The sequence below is a fragment of the Camelus ferus genome, chromosome 3 (genome assembly GCF_009834535.1).
Source record: "Camelus ferus isolate YT-003-E chromosome 3, BCGSAC_Cfer_1.0, whole genome shotgun sequence".
In the NCBI taxonomy this organism is placed as follows: domain Eukaryota; kingdom Metazoa; phylum Chordata; class Mammalia; order Artiodactyla; family Camelidae; genus Camelus; species Camelus ferus.
Genome location: NC_045698.1, coordinates 105,808,474 through 105,824,972, shown reverse-complemented (window position 1 = coordinate 105,824,972; position 16,499 = coordinate 105,808,474). Strand labels below are relative to the sequence as shown.

General features: G+C 55.3%; 1 protein-coding gene across 3 annotated transcripts in view; it reads left to right on the top strand.

The window, feature by feature from the left end:
- The first annotated feature begins 8,641 nt into the window (after positions 1–8,641).
- PDGFRB (platelet derived growth factor receptor beta) overlaps positions 8,642–16,499 on the top strand; it is a 37,263-nt gene continuing 29,405 nt past the window's right edge. For 2 of the 3 annotated variants that reach the window (XM_032477088.1, XM_032477089.1), the window contains exon 1: positions 8,643–9,091. The gene's annotated coding sequence lies outside the window, so the exon portion shown is untranslated. Of the gene's footprint in view, positions 9,092–16,499 lie in introns of all 3 variants that reach the window. The other variant, XM_006174640.3, reaches the window with a different exon arrangement.

Genomic DNA, 16,499 nt, shown 5'->3' with positions numbered 1-16,499 from the left:
GCTCAGCATCTTCTCAGGGCTAGACATATGTGTCAGGATCAGGACACAATTTACAGGGCCCATTGCAAAACGAGATTCATTGTTCAAAAATTATTACAGATTTCAAGATGGCAATAGCAGAACATTCAACCAAGCGTGGGGTCCTTCTAAATATGCGCCCTGTGTGATTACACAGGTAACTCATCCATGAAGCTGGTCTAGGTCAGAATCTTGTTCTTCTGAGGTTCTGATGGATACTGTCACAGAGTGGAGGACAGTTAGCACATGGTGCCTCTTCCTGCTAAGTGGAACTCTTCTCATTGTACAAGTGGAAGCTCTGAGACCCAGACAGGAAAGGGGCTGTGCCCAATGCAGCCAAAAGGGATGCTGTCTGGAAGAGGAGAAAGATGGCTGCATGGGTTGTGGCCGATGTGAAGGAGCACATGGGTGCCTCAGTAGGGAAGGTCAGGAAGTGGATGTGTTGGTGAAATTTTGCACGGAAGTCATCTGGAGTGCTGGATTCCACCCAGGACCCAAATTTTGTTAAACTGGGAAGTCTACAGAGAAGGGAGGATAGGCCCAAGAGGACTGAGCTCTGTTCTCTGAGCTGATGTAATCAGGACTGCTGAGACTGGACGAAGAAAAGACCTGGGGTGGGGCTTGAAGGTCTGAGTTTGGGGAGGGAGACAAGGCAGACCTAATACCCGAGAAAGAAAGCTGTAGGCACAGACACTGTTTTCAACCCACCCATAATAAAGGGCTCTCTAAAGGGCCATCCATCATGGAAGGGTTGTCATGACAGAGGGAGTGACCTCACGATTGCACAGGTATGCAGTACGGAGGTCCCAGTCAGGGATGCTGTGGAAAGGGTGCCTATCTTGGGAGGTGGAAAAGTTGGTGCCCTCTAGGTGCCCTCTAATTCCAAAGATATGCTAAATCAGACCCCGATGGAAGGCTTGAAGCTTGGGAATAGGTGTACGAATTTACTCGTTCATACTTTTGACAAATGTGTATTAACACTCCTGCTTTGTGCTGCCACGGTGTAAGGTACGGCACGAGGCTCTGCCCTTGGGGTGCTTACAAAATGGGAGGGGGAGAAGTAGGTATGAATCAAATGATCACAGACAGGGATAAAATTACATCTCAGTGAGGACCAGGAATCTGGAAAGTTTTCCCAAAGGGAGGAGACTTGGAAGTTTTGCAAGAGGAAGTGACTTATGAGTCAAGGCCCTGGGGAGCAGGAAAGGGCACTGTGGGCAGAGGGACAAAGTGAACAGAGGGATAGTGTGAACACAGGGGTTGAGGCCCGAGGGGACATGTGGTCCCTTAGAACTGAAAGACCAATTGGGAGCTCAGTGATGGGAGGGGGCACAAGATGGGGACAGGAGATGAGTCTGGAGGGAGGCAGAGCAAGGCCTGATGAGGGGTTTGGGGGTTTTGAATGGTGGACAGGTGGGTAGTGGGCAGATGGCTGTGGCTGGTGTGTGGAGAGTGAGCCAGGGGAGAGGTGGGGAGCCCAAGCACAGAAAGGAAGCTGGGCTGGGGTCCAGGAGTCATGAAGATGGTGTCCAGGACTTGGGTGGTGGCTGAGAGATGGGGGATTTTCCAGGCAACGCAGAGACTATTTCCCTGGCCAGGGAAAGCACAGCCAGGGAGGCCTGAGGCCTGAGGGAGCCGTCGCAGCTGCTCCGTAGTCCCCTCAGTGCTGCCCTCTGCCAGGGTGGAGGCTGGACGTGCCTGCCACCCTGCAGACACCTCCTGGGGTGGGCCTGCTCTTTCCTGAGCCCTGGGCATTGGGAAAGGTCAGACAAACTGGCCCCACTTCTGGATAAGGAAGGGAAGCACAGAGAGGTCTAGGTGACTGGCCAAGGTCACACAGGAGCAGGGCTGGGCATAGAAGCTGGGTCTCCTGACCCCACTGGCCTTTCTCACTGCCCAGCTAGAGTGGCTGAGGTTGTCCTCAACCCAGCCTGCTTGATCCTCCAAACAGCACCCCTGATCCATGTAGGGTAGGAAAGCAGGGACATCATAGATTTTGTAGAATCCTGACCATGGAAGACCCTTAGAGAGTCAACCTACTCATTTTACAGATAGGGGAACGGAGGCTCAGAAGCCTAAAGAAAGAAGGGATTTTTTTCCCCAAGTTCCCACAGCAGGTCAGTGCTATATGGGAAACAGACAGACCCACGTCTTCTGATGCCCAGCTCAGCGCCCTTTCACTGCCTCTCTCTGAGACTTCAGGGTTTGCCTTTTACCTGTGCTGGAATAATAATAGCAATAACATCATGCTTTATTGAGCATTTGTTAAGTGCTAGGCATCATGCCAAGTCTTTTTCATCTATTAATCTCATGTCATCCTCAGACAGCCCAGTGAGGTAGGGTAATTTGTTCTCCCCATTTCGCAGATGAAGCAGCTACAGCTCAGAGAAGTGAAGTCACCTGCCTGAGGCCACACAGCAGGTCAGCGGCCTCTCTGGAAGTTTTCCTTTCCTCTCCAGCCCGAGCTTCCTGGGAAGAGAGTGAGCCTGTGTGTGCCTCTCTCCCTACCCTGGGGTTTTGCTTAAACAAATACCTGGTTCCTCTTCCTCCTCTGGCTTCCTCATGCAAAAGAACCTCAGCTCCCCCCTCACCTTCACCCCTAGGTGGACCCCTCAATCAGAGACCTGAGCTATCCCTGATGTGACACCTCTGTGGACACTGTCGCCTTGTTTAAAAGTTTCAGGCTGGGCTTCTGAATTCGCAAGTCTTCCCCCACCCTGGCCTCTGACTCACCACGTGACCTTGAACCCTTGCCTCCCTGGGCCTCAGGGTCCCCATGTGCCCAGTGGGGACTGGTAGGCTCAGACTGCCGTCCAGCTGGGGTGCCGTGACCATGCGTGGGTGGAGAAGCCCCCCATCGACCATGTCGCAGCGTCTTCCTCTCTGACAGCCCCTTATCTCTGGGAGCGGTTGTTTACTGGACCCCTCCTTCCCTCTGACTCCCTGGCTGGGCCCCTCTTGCCTCTGGAAGTCCTCCCTCTGGGCTGCTCTCACACACCCGACCAGGGCCTTCTGGGGTGGGGCCCAGAGACGATGGCCTCATAAAGATCTTGGTGATAACTTGGTTTTAAATCAGGTTTATGACCCTTAAAGAGAAGAGGTTCTGGGCTCAGCTTTCTGTTGGAAATGATTTGCTTAAGAGAAGCTGGTGGGCACTGGGGCCAGCATCAGGCTTACCCAGACTTCACCCCTAGTCCCAACCAAGCCTCGAGCTCACTTTGTGACCTTGAGGGAGAGTTCCTCACCCTCTTTGGGCAGTTCCTGAGGTGGAAGTGGGGATGGTAATCCCTGTCCACCTCTGGGGGCAAATGTGAGACTCATGGATTTGTGCTGGGGCTCCTGTGGGCCCCTCTCCCCTCCGTTCTCCCCTCCCATCATCTTCCTCTCTCTTCCCACCCTCTCCAGAGGCTGGGGGCGCCACCTACTGGCCCTATGAGGTACTACCGGAGGCCTCCCTGGCAGCCTAGCCTCAATCGTGACCCAGGATGTGCTGATTCCCCTCCTCCTCCCAGTGGAGAAACAGAAGCACTAGGGAGGGAGACAGTACCCCTGGACACAGCCACTTAGGGAGCAGAGAGGACGCTAAACCAGAGGCCCAAGGGCCAGACTGCCCTTATCTGAAGGAGCACTGTGTCTGACCTGTTGTTCAGAAGAGATACAGAGGCCAGGCAAGAAAGATCTTACACTGTGAGTCAGTGGTCAAGCATGGAGTGGGGCCCAGAGTCCCCAGGTCCCAGTTGGGTGCATTTCTGCAGCCTCTTGGATAGATACAGTGAGGATGGGGGCAGTCAGCCCACAGCTGACTACAGTAGCCTCTCTACTAGCCCCCGGCCTCATTTTGCCTGTTAACCATCCCCCACAGTATATTAGGAGGCCTGATCTCATCAGCCCCCTGTTTTAAATCCTGCAGTGGCCCCTCCTGACCCTCAGGACAAAAGCGAGACTTCTGTTGGGCTCACAAAGCTCCTTACTACCTCTCCAGCATATTCCCCACCATATCCCCTCTCTGTGCTTCAACCATTCTTTTCTTCTTGTTCAAACATACCAAGCTCTCTCTGACGTTCAAGCTTTTGCACACACTGTTCCTTCTGCCTAGAACACTGTTCCTGCCCCTGCATTGTGTGTGACCTCTTGATCTCAGATCTCAGTTGAAATATTTCCTCCCCAGAGAAGCCATAATCTAGCTAAATAAGAACCTCCACATACCCAGCCTTTTATTCTGTGTCTCTTTTATCACATTTGTCATTATTAATTTGTTTTCTTTGCGTTTGCTTATGAGCTCTATGAGCGCAGGACACATAGTAGGTGCTCAGTTAATTTCTGTTGCATGGATAAATAGTGGGAGAAACAGAAAGGCCTGGGAGTCAGAGACCCCACTGTGTGCCCTCAAGACCTACTGTGTGCCCTCCAGAGAGTTTTGGCCTTCTCTGGGACCCAGTATATCCAGTAAGGGGTCATATGAGGCTTCTGAGGGCTGTGCTGTTCTGATGATCCTTGAGCCATCTGTGTACCAGAAGGACACACCCTTGTTCCCTGGGGCACTGAGACCAAGGCCAGCTGGAGGGTGAGGAGAGGCTGAGGTGAGCAGGGTACTGAAGCCCTTATCTCCTGAAGTCTATCTGTCCTTGGTGGTAACAGTCTGGCCCAGCAAGAGCAGTCCTAGGAATCTAGGGTGGGAATGTGGCCTGAAGCCCCTACTGGTCCCTCTGCCCAAGCAGAGGGCCATTATGCTTAGTGTCCTGGAGGGGAAGGGGCAGTTTCCGCTGTGTGATCCTTTCGGCTCCCCCCGTGCAAGTGTAAGGACCTAGCTGCTCAGGGTGTGCAGGGTGGAAAAACACTGAGCTAGGGGCCAGGAGTCCTGCATTCCAGGCTTGTTTTGTCTCTGCTAACCTCAGGCAAGTCCGCTCTGCTCTCTGGGCCTCAGTTTTTATCTGTCCAATGGACTCATCTTAGGACTCTTCAGGCCCTGACATCCAAGATGCCTGTGCTGATGCCTGGGCCATGTGTGCTGCGTCCTCAGCCCAGGCCTGGGGAGCCTGGGCCGGGGGGGGCAGCGCCGGGAGCGTGGGAGAGCCAGATGTGGTGGCCGCTGGCCCTGTCTGAGCGAGCACTGAGCCGGCCTACTGGGAATTCTCCCACTCAGGCGCCCTTTCCGGCCCCCTCCCCTGCCCCACTGAGAACCCTGGCTTCCGGCTCTAAGGAGCGTGGGTGGGGGGCTGAGGGGGGGGGGTCAGTTCAGCCTGGTTCCCGCCTTTACAGAAGAACATAGGCCTGAGAGTCTAGACCAAAGCCTGAGCTCTGGTCCTCATCTCACACATCACCATCACTTTCCATCACTGGGTCTCAGGCATGCTGGCTGCAAAAGGAGCCATTGGACCAGCTTCTCTCCAGCCCTGGTGGTGGACTTCTGTGATGGCAGCTCCTGGTGACACCTGAGAAGCAGGCAGCTTTCGTGGTGTTTCTCACTCTCCCATAGTCCTTGCACCAAAAGCTGGGCTGCCAGGGCAGATGCTCGGAGGGGAGTTGTGAAGACTGATGGAATCTTTGGGCACAGGAAATTCTTGTGCAGGCAGGCCTGACCTTCTGTGCATCACTTATGCAGGCCTCTCAACAACTCTGTGAGGCTGGCACACTAATTCCCAAAACACTGAGGCTCTTTGAACTCAGATCATGTAGTTTGTCCAAGTTCACACAGCTAGGAAGTGGCAGAGCTGTGCTGGAACTGCCGATATCAGAGCTCAGGCTCTCAATCCCCAAGCATGCCACCATGCAGTGGGGAGGGGACGTGCTGAACCCCAGGGCCTAAGGCTCCTCTCTCCCTCTGCACCCCATGCCACTCCACCTCAGGCAGGGCTCCCCACTCTCCATGCTCTGCCCACCCACTCTCAGTCTAGCTTCCCCTAAACAGGATTGTCTGAGGCTCCCAGCACCTGGGCAGGTGGGAGACTGCTTGTGGCTCATCCTGTGCACAGTGGGACTGGGGGCCATGCTGACCACCCCAGCATGACGATGCTGCTCTGCCCACTGCGCAGCCCCTTCAGAGTATACAGGGGAAACTGAGGCGCAGAGAAGGGACAGCTCAGCCCAGGGGCACACAGGGATGGGCCACAGCTAGAATGAGGGAAATGCATTATTTCAAGAACACTTCGGACATTGTACTAAGCCCTTAAAGTGCATTACAAATCCCAACAATCTTTTGAGTCATTCCTTGAAATATCTCCATTTTTCAGAGGAGGAACTGAGGCTCAGAATTTAAGTGACTTGTCAAGATCATGTAGCTTGGAATTGCAGAAGCTGGGATTTGAACCAGCTCTGTCTCTGGCTCCAGAACCTGCCCTGTCAATCATGACCCTTCTTCCTCAGCTGTCCAGCCCTTAGCAAGTGTCCTGTGGTGTTCCCTGTGGTTCTGCATCCCCCAACCTCATATCAGCTCTGCAGAGGCATAATAGCCCTGGTGCCCGCCAAGGGTTAATGGTGGTAGGGGCTAAGTGATTCCAGATGGGCCAGCCGGACGGCTGGGCTGGCCGGAAACCGGCGGCCGCCAGCTTCCCCGGGGAGCCACCAGCAGCCACCCCCTCCCCTCTGTGTTGCATCTCTGGCCCCCAGCTGTCCCCTTGCCCTGGGGCCCACCAGCCTCCTCTCCTAGCTAGAGTCCAACTCGAAGAAACTTGCAGACAAAGCATCCCAAAGGCCCTGCAACACAGTGAGTCTACCCTTGTTATGTGTGGATGGGGAAACTGAGGCTCAGGGAGGCCAAGGTACCTATCCAAGGCCACACAACAAGTTCACAGCTGGGTCTTCTGACTCCCAGACTATCTTTTTTGGATATTGGTTGAAATGCCTCCTTGTTCTCCCCCACTGCTCCCACTGACCTGGTCCCAGCAGCTGGGCCAAGGCTTTGGAGGTGAACAGCCAGGGCAGATGCTCGGAGGGGAGTTGTGAACACTGATGGAATCTTTGGGCACAGAAAATGCTTATGCAGGCAGGCCTGATCTTGCGGTTTTTGGAGCCCCTCATGTTCCCCTGTGACCCCACTGCCACTGAGTTGGGCCCGGCCCACTCTCTTGGGAGGCTCTCATGGCCCCCACGCCATGGCCTGGAGCCAGTCTGAGAGCCCTTCTCCCTCTGTGTGGCTCAGCCCAGACACTCTGCTCAGCAATCCCCACTGGGACAAGACCAAGAAATGATCACAAGAGAGGTTTCCATGGTTGCCATGAAATTCCAGCTCAAGCAACCCCCCTTCCCCCATGAACAGGAACCTGAGGTGAGTCCCAGGAGGGAAAGGAGACAGAGGGCAGGATGGAAGTGCTCCGGGCAGAGGCAGGCTCTACCTGTGTGACCTGGGATCCCCTCCCTGGGACTCCTTTTCCCCAGGTATACACTAGTAGGGGGAGGGGTGATGCTCTCCACTCTCTAAGCCACTTAAAAATGATGCCCTTGGCCAGGAGACTGTGACTAGAGACATGTTCTGATCTGAGGACATGAGGATTGAAGAAGTGAGGCGGGTGAGAGGCCCAGGGGCTCCTGGAGGAGCCTTGGCAGGCCTTTGTGCAGAGGCGGGCAGGAGGAGGAAAATGGAACGTAACAGGTGCTCGAAAATGAATGAGGGGCAGGGAATGGGATAACCCAGGAAGGTGGGACAGGAGGGCCAGTCGACACTTGCAGTGTGGGTCTTCCTTTGGGGTCAGATCACCTGTATCTCTTCTGTCATGTCACTCACAACACCTGATTCTGCTGTAGCTCTGCTGTTGCCATGTGAGCTTTGGAAGCTCATTTCACTCCTCTGGGCTTCAGTCCCTTGTCTATAAGATGAGGAAACTCTCCTTTCCTGGTATTCCACGGGCTTTGAGATAATAGAGGGTCATGTCTGGAAATCTGAAGTTTGCTGGGTGACCCTGGGCATGTCTCTCTCTCTGTGCCAGTTCACCCGTGGGCCTTGATTTCTTTTTCTAAGAACTGACTGCTAATCTCAGAAGAGCTTTCCATCTCTTAAGTCACCTTTTCTCAGAAGCCCTTTTCTGGTTCCCTCAAGCCTCGATGGGTGCCCCTCTAAATGCACTCTCAGCATCCCTGCCCTCCCTGAGCACTGCCTCCCCCACTAGCCTGGGCCGCCTGAGGTCAGGGACTGTAACTTACCACTGCATCCCCAATACCCAGCACAGTGGCTGGCACATGGTAGGTGCTCAACATGCTTGTTCAGTGAATGAACGTTGACTGAATCGACCGTATAGGTTATCAGAGCTCCCTTTTCAGATGGGGAAGCTGAGGCACAGAGAAGGGACCCTTCCCCAGGTGCCACAGCAAGGGGAGGCTGCCACCCGCAACAGACATCAGGCGAGTGGGGCCAGGCCACTCGTTAATAAAAGTGACTCAGCGGCTGGCTGGCGTGGGCTGCGGAATTTCTAAACATCCCCTCACATCCTGAGTGAGCAGGCAACGGGAGGGAGCAAGCAGAGGGAAAAGAGGAAGAAAAACAAGAAACTTGGGGGAAAAGAAAGGGGGGGCAAACTGAAATTGAAAACAGACGCACGCGTCCACCTTCCCCGCCCCCAACCCCCCTTCTCCCAGCTGAGCCAATCAGAGGCCACCCTGCAGCCTTTCCCCCAAAGTGGGGGGGCAGGGAAGCCCACGGTGGTGTGAGCTCCTGGGGCTGCCAGCAGCTTGCAGTCCCTGCCCACCCCTGTCTGGGACCCAGGATCGTTTTGTGAACAACTTGGAGCCGGAGTGGAGGAGGGACTAGGAGGAGAGAGCCGGGCCCCTCTAACCAGCGCCACCAGGCAGCAGCCTGTGCCGTAAGACACAGACAGCCAGACCCAGGGCGGCCCCTCCTGGCAGCCCTGCTCCTCTAGAAGGATGCTTTGGGAGTGAGGCCACTCCTCACCCCTGCAGCCCCCAACTCCCTCCATTCTCCTGAGGCTCTGTGAGCCTACAACTGTCCTCGCTGCCCTCCAACCCTGCCGCTGCCCCATTTTGGGTCCGGCATAGTTTATCTAACAACAGGAGGTCTTCCTGGAGGGGGTGACAGCCCAGAGTCCAGGACCTTGCCTACGCTTCAGAAAGCATCAACAGCAAGGTAAGTGCTGGGAAGAGGGGGGATCCCCGGGCTCTTGTCCTGTCCCCTTGTCCCAGACTGCGCCTTCTCGAGTAGGTCAAAAAATGGAAAATATTTTTAACAAAACCAGATGGGAGGAGGCCGGGAGGCTGTGGGTGACATCAGGACTGAAGGAGCCAGCTCTCTTCTGCTCAGGCTGCTTCTGAGGTGGGTGCCCTCTGCCCTCATCAAACAAACCCCAGAGGTTTCTGGGTGCTGAGCAGGGGGCCCTCCAAAGCATAGCACCGCTTGTTGGGAGACGGGAGAGCTGGAAGGGGCATGAGAGGGGAATTGGGAGATGGCCGACAGGGTACATGGAAACGGGACCTGGTAGGGGATAGGGGACCTCAGACCCACAGCCTCTGTCCCTGGCTGGGCCTAGGCCTTGTCCCTAAGAATCTGTCTGGCTCTAGGCCAGTCAGCCGCCCGGCAACCTCTCAGGATTTAAATGGATTTGCAAATTTTCCAGATTCCTAAGATGTCCTTCCAAACCCCCAGCGGCTGGGAAAGTGCGAAGGCGAAGGGGCTGTGGCAGGCCCATCCTAACAGTCATGCAGCGGGGCTGGGGTCTGGGATCTGGCCCACAGATATGGGGGCCCCTCTCTGAAGCAGGGGGGTGGGCTGCTGGCCCCTTTCCTCTGGTCCCAGCTGCTCAGGCCTCCTCACTGTCTCCCTCCTTCTCCGCTCCACCCTAAAACATGAATCTGATCACGATTCCTTCTGTGAGTCTCCCGGGTAGAAGGTGACTGTGGAAAGCCCAAACTCCAAACTCTTAACTCCTAACGAACTCCTAACAGTGATTGACACTTACTGCATGCCAGGACCATGCGGAGTATTTTATAAGCATGATCTCATGTGACGCTCACTAGCAACTCCATGGCAGGGACTGATTTTATACCCCATTTACGCATGAGGGAACTGAGGCTCACAGCAGCCACAAACCTGTGCTACCCAGCTAACAGTTGGCAGAGCTCAGGGAGACAGTAAGCTCCCTCCCCATCATGCCCAACTTGGGCTTTGTGTTCCTGTCAGTCAGATCTCAGGATTCCCAGAAGGAATTTTCACCACTCTGCCTGTAGGCATGCCCTTCCTCATCACCTTCCCTTTCCTTCAAGGACCCTCCCTACTCTCCCTCCTCCAGGCAGCCTTCCTGGGTTTTTCCAGTCTTCCAAGAGCTTGCCATGCCCTTCATGCTGGAGCCTTGTTGCTTGGCTCTCTCTTTCTGTGTTCTATTTACACATCAGAAATCGTTCAGGCCCCAGGCTTCCCCAGTTTGTGTTCTGGCCAAAGTGTCCCCAGGAAGGCAGTGGGGCTGAGAAAATGTGGTCGTGAAGGGGAGGAGGAACTCACGGAAGACCTTGTGTTCCCAAGCGTGAGCCCAGGACCCAGACCTCCTGTCTTCCTTTAGGTGCCTTTCCAGAAACTCATGTGGTTCCTCTAGACTGCATTTTTCTGTGTCACACAGGGAGTGGGGATCCCACAGTGCAGATGCCTCTAGTGAGACCTTCTGAAGTCATACAGTCCTCGCCTGCCTCCAAGCAGCAGGGCCCTGAATCCACAACACTTGGGGACACGCAGACCATATTGGTCACCATTATCCAGGGCTTACCCTGTCCCGGGCGCAGAGCCTGGAACCTCGCGTGCCTTATAATCCCCACAGCAGGCCTTTGGAATTGGTATTGTTATTACCCCTGTTGTGAAGACAAGGAAAATGAGGCTCAGAGAAGCTCAGTGACTTTCCCAGGGTCACACAGTTAGTAGAGTTGGTATTTTAGGCTGAGGTCTGCTTGAAACCAAAGACTTAACCCCCTTGCTCCCAGGGAGCCCCTGGTCAGAGGGGAGAGTCTCCATCCTCCCGCAGAGCCTGCTCTTGGCTCCAGCACCTTTTCCAGCAGGAAGTTCAGCTTCAGGCCTTACCTGCTCCCAGGTCCACCCGGGGCCCTGGCTTTGTCCTAAGAGGAAGGAGACCATATGGTGAGCCCCCTCCCTTCAGCAGTGATTGGGCAGCCCTCCCTTCTCTGTGGGAAGAAGAGCTGAGACTTCTAATTGCCCACAGATGTGGGGCAGCGGAAAGCACCGTGGATTCAGAGTCAGGAGACCTGGAGCTTTTTCTGGCTCCACTTAAATCCACTGTGTGGCCAACCTCAGCCCCCCACGTCCTCTTTGTTGCTGTATCTGCATCTAGAAGGCAGTGGGCACCGTGGGTAAACAATACAAGGTTTGGGCATCAGATGACCAGGCACTGACCAGCCCCCCAACCCTGGGCTCTGGCTGACTGCGTGACGCTGGGCCAGCGCTCTGCCCCTTGGCGTCAGACCCCTCCTCGGTGAGCAGAAGGGCAGGATGCAGGGTCCACAAAGTTACAGTAAAGATAAGGCACTTAGCACAGTTCCTGTCCTTCATAGGGCTGGACCTTATGCCAGTGGCTAAGAGAAGGTGGCTGCTCTCCCCACCTCCTGCGTGAGACAGCCTGGCTGTGAAGCTGCTCTGCACCTTGTGAAGGGCTGTGCCCACAAAAGGGGCCTTTGCATCATGGGGGTGCCGAAGGCTCACTTCCACCATTCGGGCACAGTCTGGCTCTGAGACCAGCTGCCTTCTGGGCTGAAGGAGGGGACTCTGGGCGTTTCAGTCAGGACGGGCTGCTGAGTGGTGAGGAGGCAGGAAGGAATGAAAGGGTCCTCAGATGTTCCTGAAATGTACTCCCTCCCCTGATTTTTTCTGCACGTGGTTCAGAACCCCATGGGCAGTGGACCCTTGGAAGGGGGAGAGCTTCCTCCACTGTTTTCCACAGCGTCCCCCACCCCCAGCCATGTCCCCCCAGCGTCAGAGACTGTAGGCCCCCAGCTGGGAAGCCGTGAGTGCAGGATGACAGAACAAGGACCAGCCCTCTCTGAACACGTTCCTTGTGCTTCACACCCACTGCCGTGAAGCCCCCTGCTGTGCTCCTCGGAGCCTAGAACAGGCCTGGCATTCAGTAAGTGCTCAATAAATATTTGCCAAACTAATTTAATCACTGCAACAAGCTCGAGGAGCAGAGATAAACACTCTGTCTTACAGATGAAGAAATGCCCAGAGAAGTTAAGAGGTTAAGTCAGTTGCCCAGAGTCCCGCAGCGAGGAAGTGGTGGAGCTGGGACTGAAACCGAGTGTTTCTGACCCTAGAGTCCATGACTGAGAGGCTGGGTGGGGCCTGGGCCTCAGCTATGGGGGCCCCTCAGAGTTCCAGAGGTGGTCAGTCCCTCTCTAGGCCTCAGTTTCCCCATCAGTAAAACAAGGAGGTTGAACAAGATGATCTCTGAGCTCCTTCCAGCCCTAGAACAATTCCAGGATTCCAAGCCACGCCAGCCCAGACTGGCAGCCACACAAGCCCGGTCGTGTACTCAGGGATCATGCATATTTAACTTCACAATCAAAGAGTTTTTTTCTTACCCTATTTCTACATGTTACAGAAAGCGGTCAGGATCGATGAGCACTAATGGAAAAGAGTGACCTGCAGTAAGGGGGAGGAACTTTCTGATGATTGCAGGGGCCTTTAATGGGCTCAGTTTCTCTAAGAGCTCTGAGGGTGTGTTCTGCCAGAGCCTGCAGATACCGAGGAAGGAGGGTCGGGAGGTGTGCCGTGAGGGGGTGTGTTTGGATGCTATATGACCCTTTGCTGAATTTGTGAACCTCATATGCTCTGACTTGACGAGGAAGCAAGGCTTTGGCCCATGATAGATGGACGAATGAGGGTAGATGGATGAATAGTGGGGTCCAGAAATCGGGGAACAGCTGCAGACACCCACTTCTAATGGAGGAGTGTGGAATTCACACACTTGTTGCTTCCAGTGTAGAAACCCACCTCAAGCCCCTCCCAAGACTTCAGGCCCAGAACCCTCAGGCAAAAGAGCTCCCTGAACCACCCCTGGCCATGGCCCCAGGATCCCCCACTCCCAGGTGCTTCCTGGGGCACCCCACCCCCAGCCTGATGCAGGAGGTTGAAAATGAAAGTGTATTGCTTTAACTGCATTAGTACCGTTTCTTCTCCTCACTTCAGATCAAAGCTATTTAATGTCTCAGGTGCCTGAGACCTTTCATCTGCCAGAGGTACCAGCTTCTCCGCCCTGTGATGGAAAGGGCTGTCCCTTGGGAGGTGAGGGCAGTAGGGCCAAGGGGTCAGGCAGTTCTTGAAGGTCAGAGAGAAAAGGACTTTTGGGGCCACCCAGGTTCAACTTGTTTATTGTATTGGTGGGAAATGAAGGTCCAGAGAAGAGGAGGGGGTGTGCCTCAGGTCATACAGATGGTCAGCGATAGCACTGAGCCTGGGACCCGGCCTGCAGGCCTGGACTTTCCTCTGTGCCAGCTCGTGTGCTGAATCTTCACCACCCACCTCTGTGATCCAAGGCTCGGGCTCCTGCTTCCCCTGGGGTGGGGCCATGGAGCAGAGTTCGGGCTGAAGAGGAGCAACGCCATCCTGACAAGGGATGGGACCCCTCTGGGTTGTCTTGTGGACCACGGAGCCTTTGGTTACATTACTTCTCCGTTCTGGCCATAATCCCCTTTTACATAAAGTGAGGAGAGGGGAAAGTGGACAGCTCATTGACACCAGACGTTCCATCCAGCTCTGCCCTTAGCCCCTGAGAGCCCCCTGCCAGGCTTCGTGTGGCTGTTTCACATCTTGCTGCTGCCCTGGTTACCATCTGTCCCAGGAAGTGGAAAGTTAAGGGCTGTGACACCCCTCACCAGCTTCTCCATGGGTCTAAGAGGGCGTGGGGAGGTGGGTTCCAGGGTTAGTCCCAGAGGGCGGGGGCTCAGATTTACAAACCTGTCACTGAATCCTGGGCCTCTCCTAGCCCAGAGCATGGGGCATGAAGGCTCAGGTGTGACTCAGTGGACTGTGGACTACTCCCGTCTTACCTGTATTTGTGTCCTTATCAGCCCCCAGACTGGGGGCCTGTCTGATGAATGGATAGTGAAGGAGTAAATGTACAGAGTGTTGGATAAATAGGTTGGCGGATGCATGGACGGATGGATGGGCCAGTGGCCTCCCCTTTAGTCCAGGGAGCAGGGATGACTTCATAAGCATTCAAACTGCGCAGTCACAGAGGACTCCATGCTTAGAAGGGCCTTGCCTTGAAATGCTGAATAGTTTTTTAACAAGGGTTCCCTGTATTTGCATTTTGCATTTGGCCCCACAGGGAGTTCAGGCTGGGTGTGAGATGGCTTTACCCCCAAGACTGGCCTCACTGCCTCCACTGTCCCCATTCTAATCCACGCCCTCCCACAAAATACCAACCTACTCCTGTCACTCTCCTCTGTGGAGGTCCCCACCCCCAAAAGTGCTTGGAGTTGCACCATTATCACTGCCCAGCCAGCAGCTAGCTCCCCAAACTTCACCGTCAATGCCCCAACAAATTGGCTTCCTAGTGCCTCCGGTGCAAAGCCCATATCCTTACTCAGCACCCCAGACTTATCCCAGTGTGACCTCTGCCCTCCCTCTCTGCCCATCACCTGCCTCTTTGCTGAAGAGCCCCAGATTCTAGCTTAAAGATCTCTCCCTACCATTTCACCCAGATGCCTGGAGAGCTCCCACTTCCTTAACTGCTCACACAGAGCTCCTGTGGAATACCCTTCCTTGGCATCATCCACCAAAGAACCCAACTCAAGGCTACCCCTAGCCCTGAAATAATCATATAATCACAGTAGCTCCCATGTACTGAACACCTATTATGAGTCGGGTGCTTTTCATCATCACCTCTAACCCTCACAGCAATGGAAAAGGATGTCTCTTTTGCTGTTTTCCAGGAAATGGAGACCCGGGAAGTCAAACTCAGAGAGGTCACACAGTGATGAGGTAGTAGGGCTGGTTCTTAGACCTGGACTCAGTGGCTTCTAGCCGGGACTGCTGCCCCTGGCCTGCCTGGGGGGACCGCACGTCCCGTAGGTCTGTTCTGCCCCTTCACCAGCCCAGCCCAGCACCTCTCTGGTCTCTCGCTGTCACCTACCCATCCCAGTTTCCCAGCCCAGTGAGTCCTGAGTTATTAGGGGGCTGCTGAGGACCAGAAGGGCTGACCCTCCACAGCCATTTGATCTCTCATGCTGTGTAAGCTTCTACTGAGCACCTACTGTAAATCTGATCCCGTGTGAGGAACTTGAAGGCATTCCCCCAGATTCCTTATTTGTGAAAAATCAAATTAAGACAAAGGTAGAGGAAAGAGCTGGTCGGCAGACAGCGGACTGGGAGTCATTAGACTTGGGTTCTGGTCCTGCGTTGGCCTTTAAATCCTTGAGTCCGCCTGGAGGAGACCCCGCCCCCAGCCGAGCAGAGCCTGCTGACAAGAGCAGCTCCCCTCCTGGCTCTCCCACCACCTCGTTTACCACAGGCATCCCTTTGCTGACAGGCCTAGCCTAGCGGGGTCTCAAGGCCAAGTGAGTGAGTGAATGAGTGACTTACTCTCCCGTGAGTGAATGAAGAAGAATCACGTGGCCGCTGACTTCGCCCAGGGCTGTGCGCCAGGCCCTGCTCTCAGCATTTCACTTGTATTAACTCATTCGAAGGCCTGGACCAGGAGCCCTGACTTCACTGACGGGAGACCCGAGGCACAGGAAGGCTGAGTAACAGTACGTGGGAGTCTCAGGGGTGAGTGACTGAAGCAAGGGGCGAGGGAAGAGATGCTGAGAAAGCGAGAGGGGGCTGCGACAAGCGAGTTTTCTCCCCTCTGGCTCTGCCGCCCAGGAGACCTCTGAGGGGAATCTCAATGCTCTGTAATTGGCACCAATTAATGGCAGGTTCTTGTTAGCTCGCGGCCCTGCCCAAATTGCGGGCTCTGGGCTGATGGGGGAAGGCCGTGTGCTGGTGGGTCAGTGTGAACGGCCAAGGCTTGCCTGCCCCCTGCCCACTTGGCTCTGAGAACCCATTCTCTGCGTGGCCCCCACCCCGGCCCAGGGCTGATCCCGGGCTGGCAGCAGCCGGGGGAACAGAAGGTTTGCTTGTCTGCGCCTGCCGCACCCCCCTCCCCAGACTCAGCCTGGGACCCCTCTCGGGGGCTCCTCTGGCTGCCAGGGACTGGCGCTCTCTGTTGCCATGGCACCGGCCGGAGATGAGGCGCTAGGGGGGGTGTGCACGGAGGGCAGCCGAAGGATGGTAGAGGCCTGGAACTCTGCAGCTGCAGAGGCCCCCAGGCCCTCTGCAAACAGTGGAAGGGGGTGCTGGGGCCCCAGCAGGGGCAGGCCTGGACCATGAGCGCAGCAGGCCTGTGGCAGAGCTGGCCAAACAGCTAGCCTGACTGCCAGGATGCTCTGTCTCAGGGGCCTTTGGGACAGGCCTCAAGGTAGGCCAGAGACCTGCTTGGGCACTGCCCCTGTGTGGACCCCACTAGGGTAAACCCATGTGGGAGTATTTCTCTGTGAAC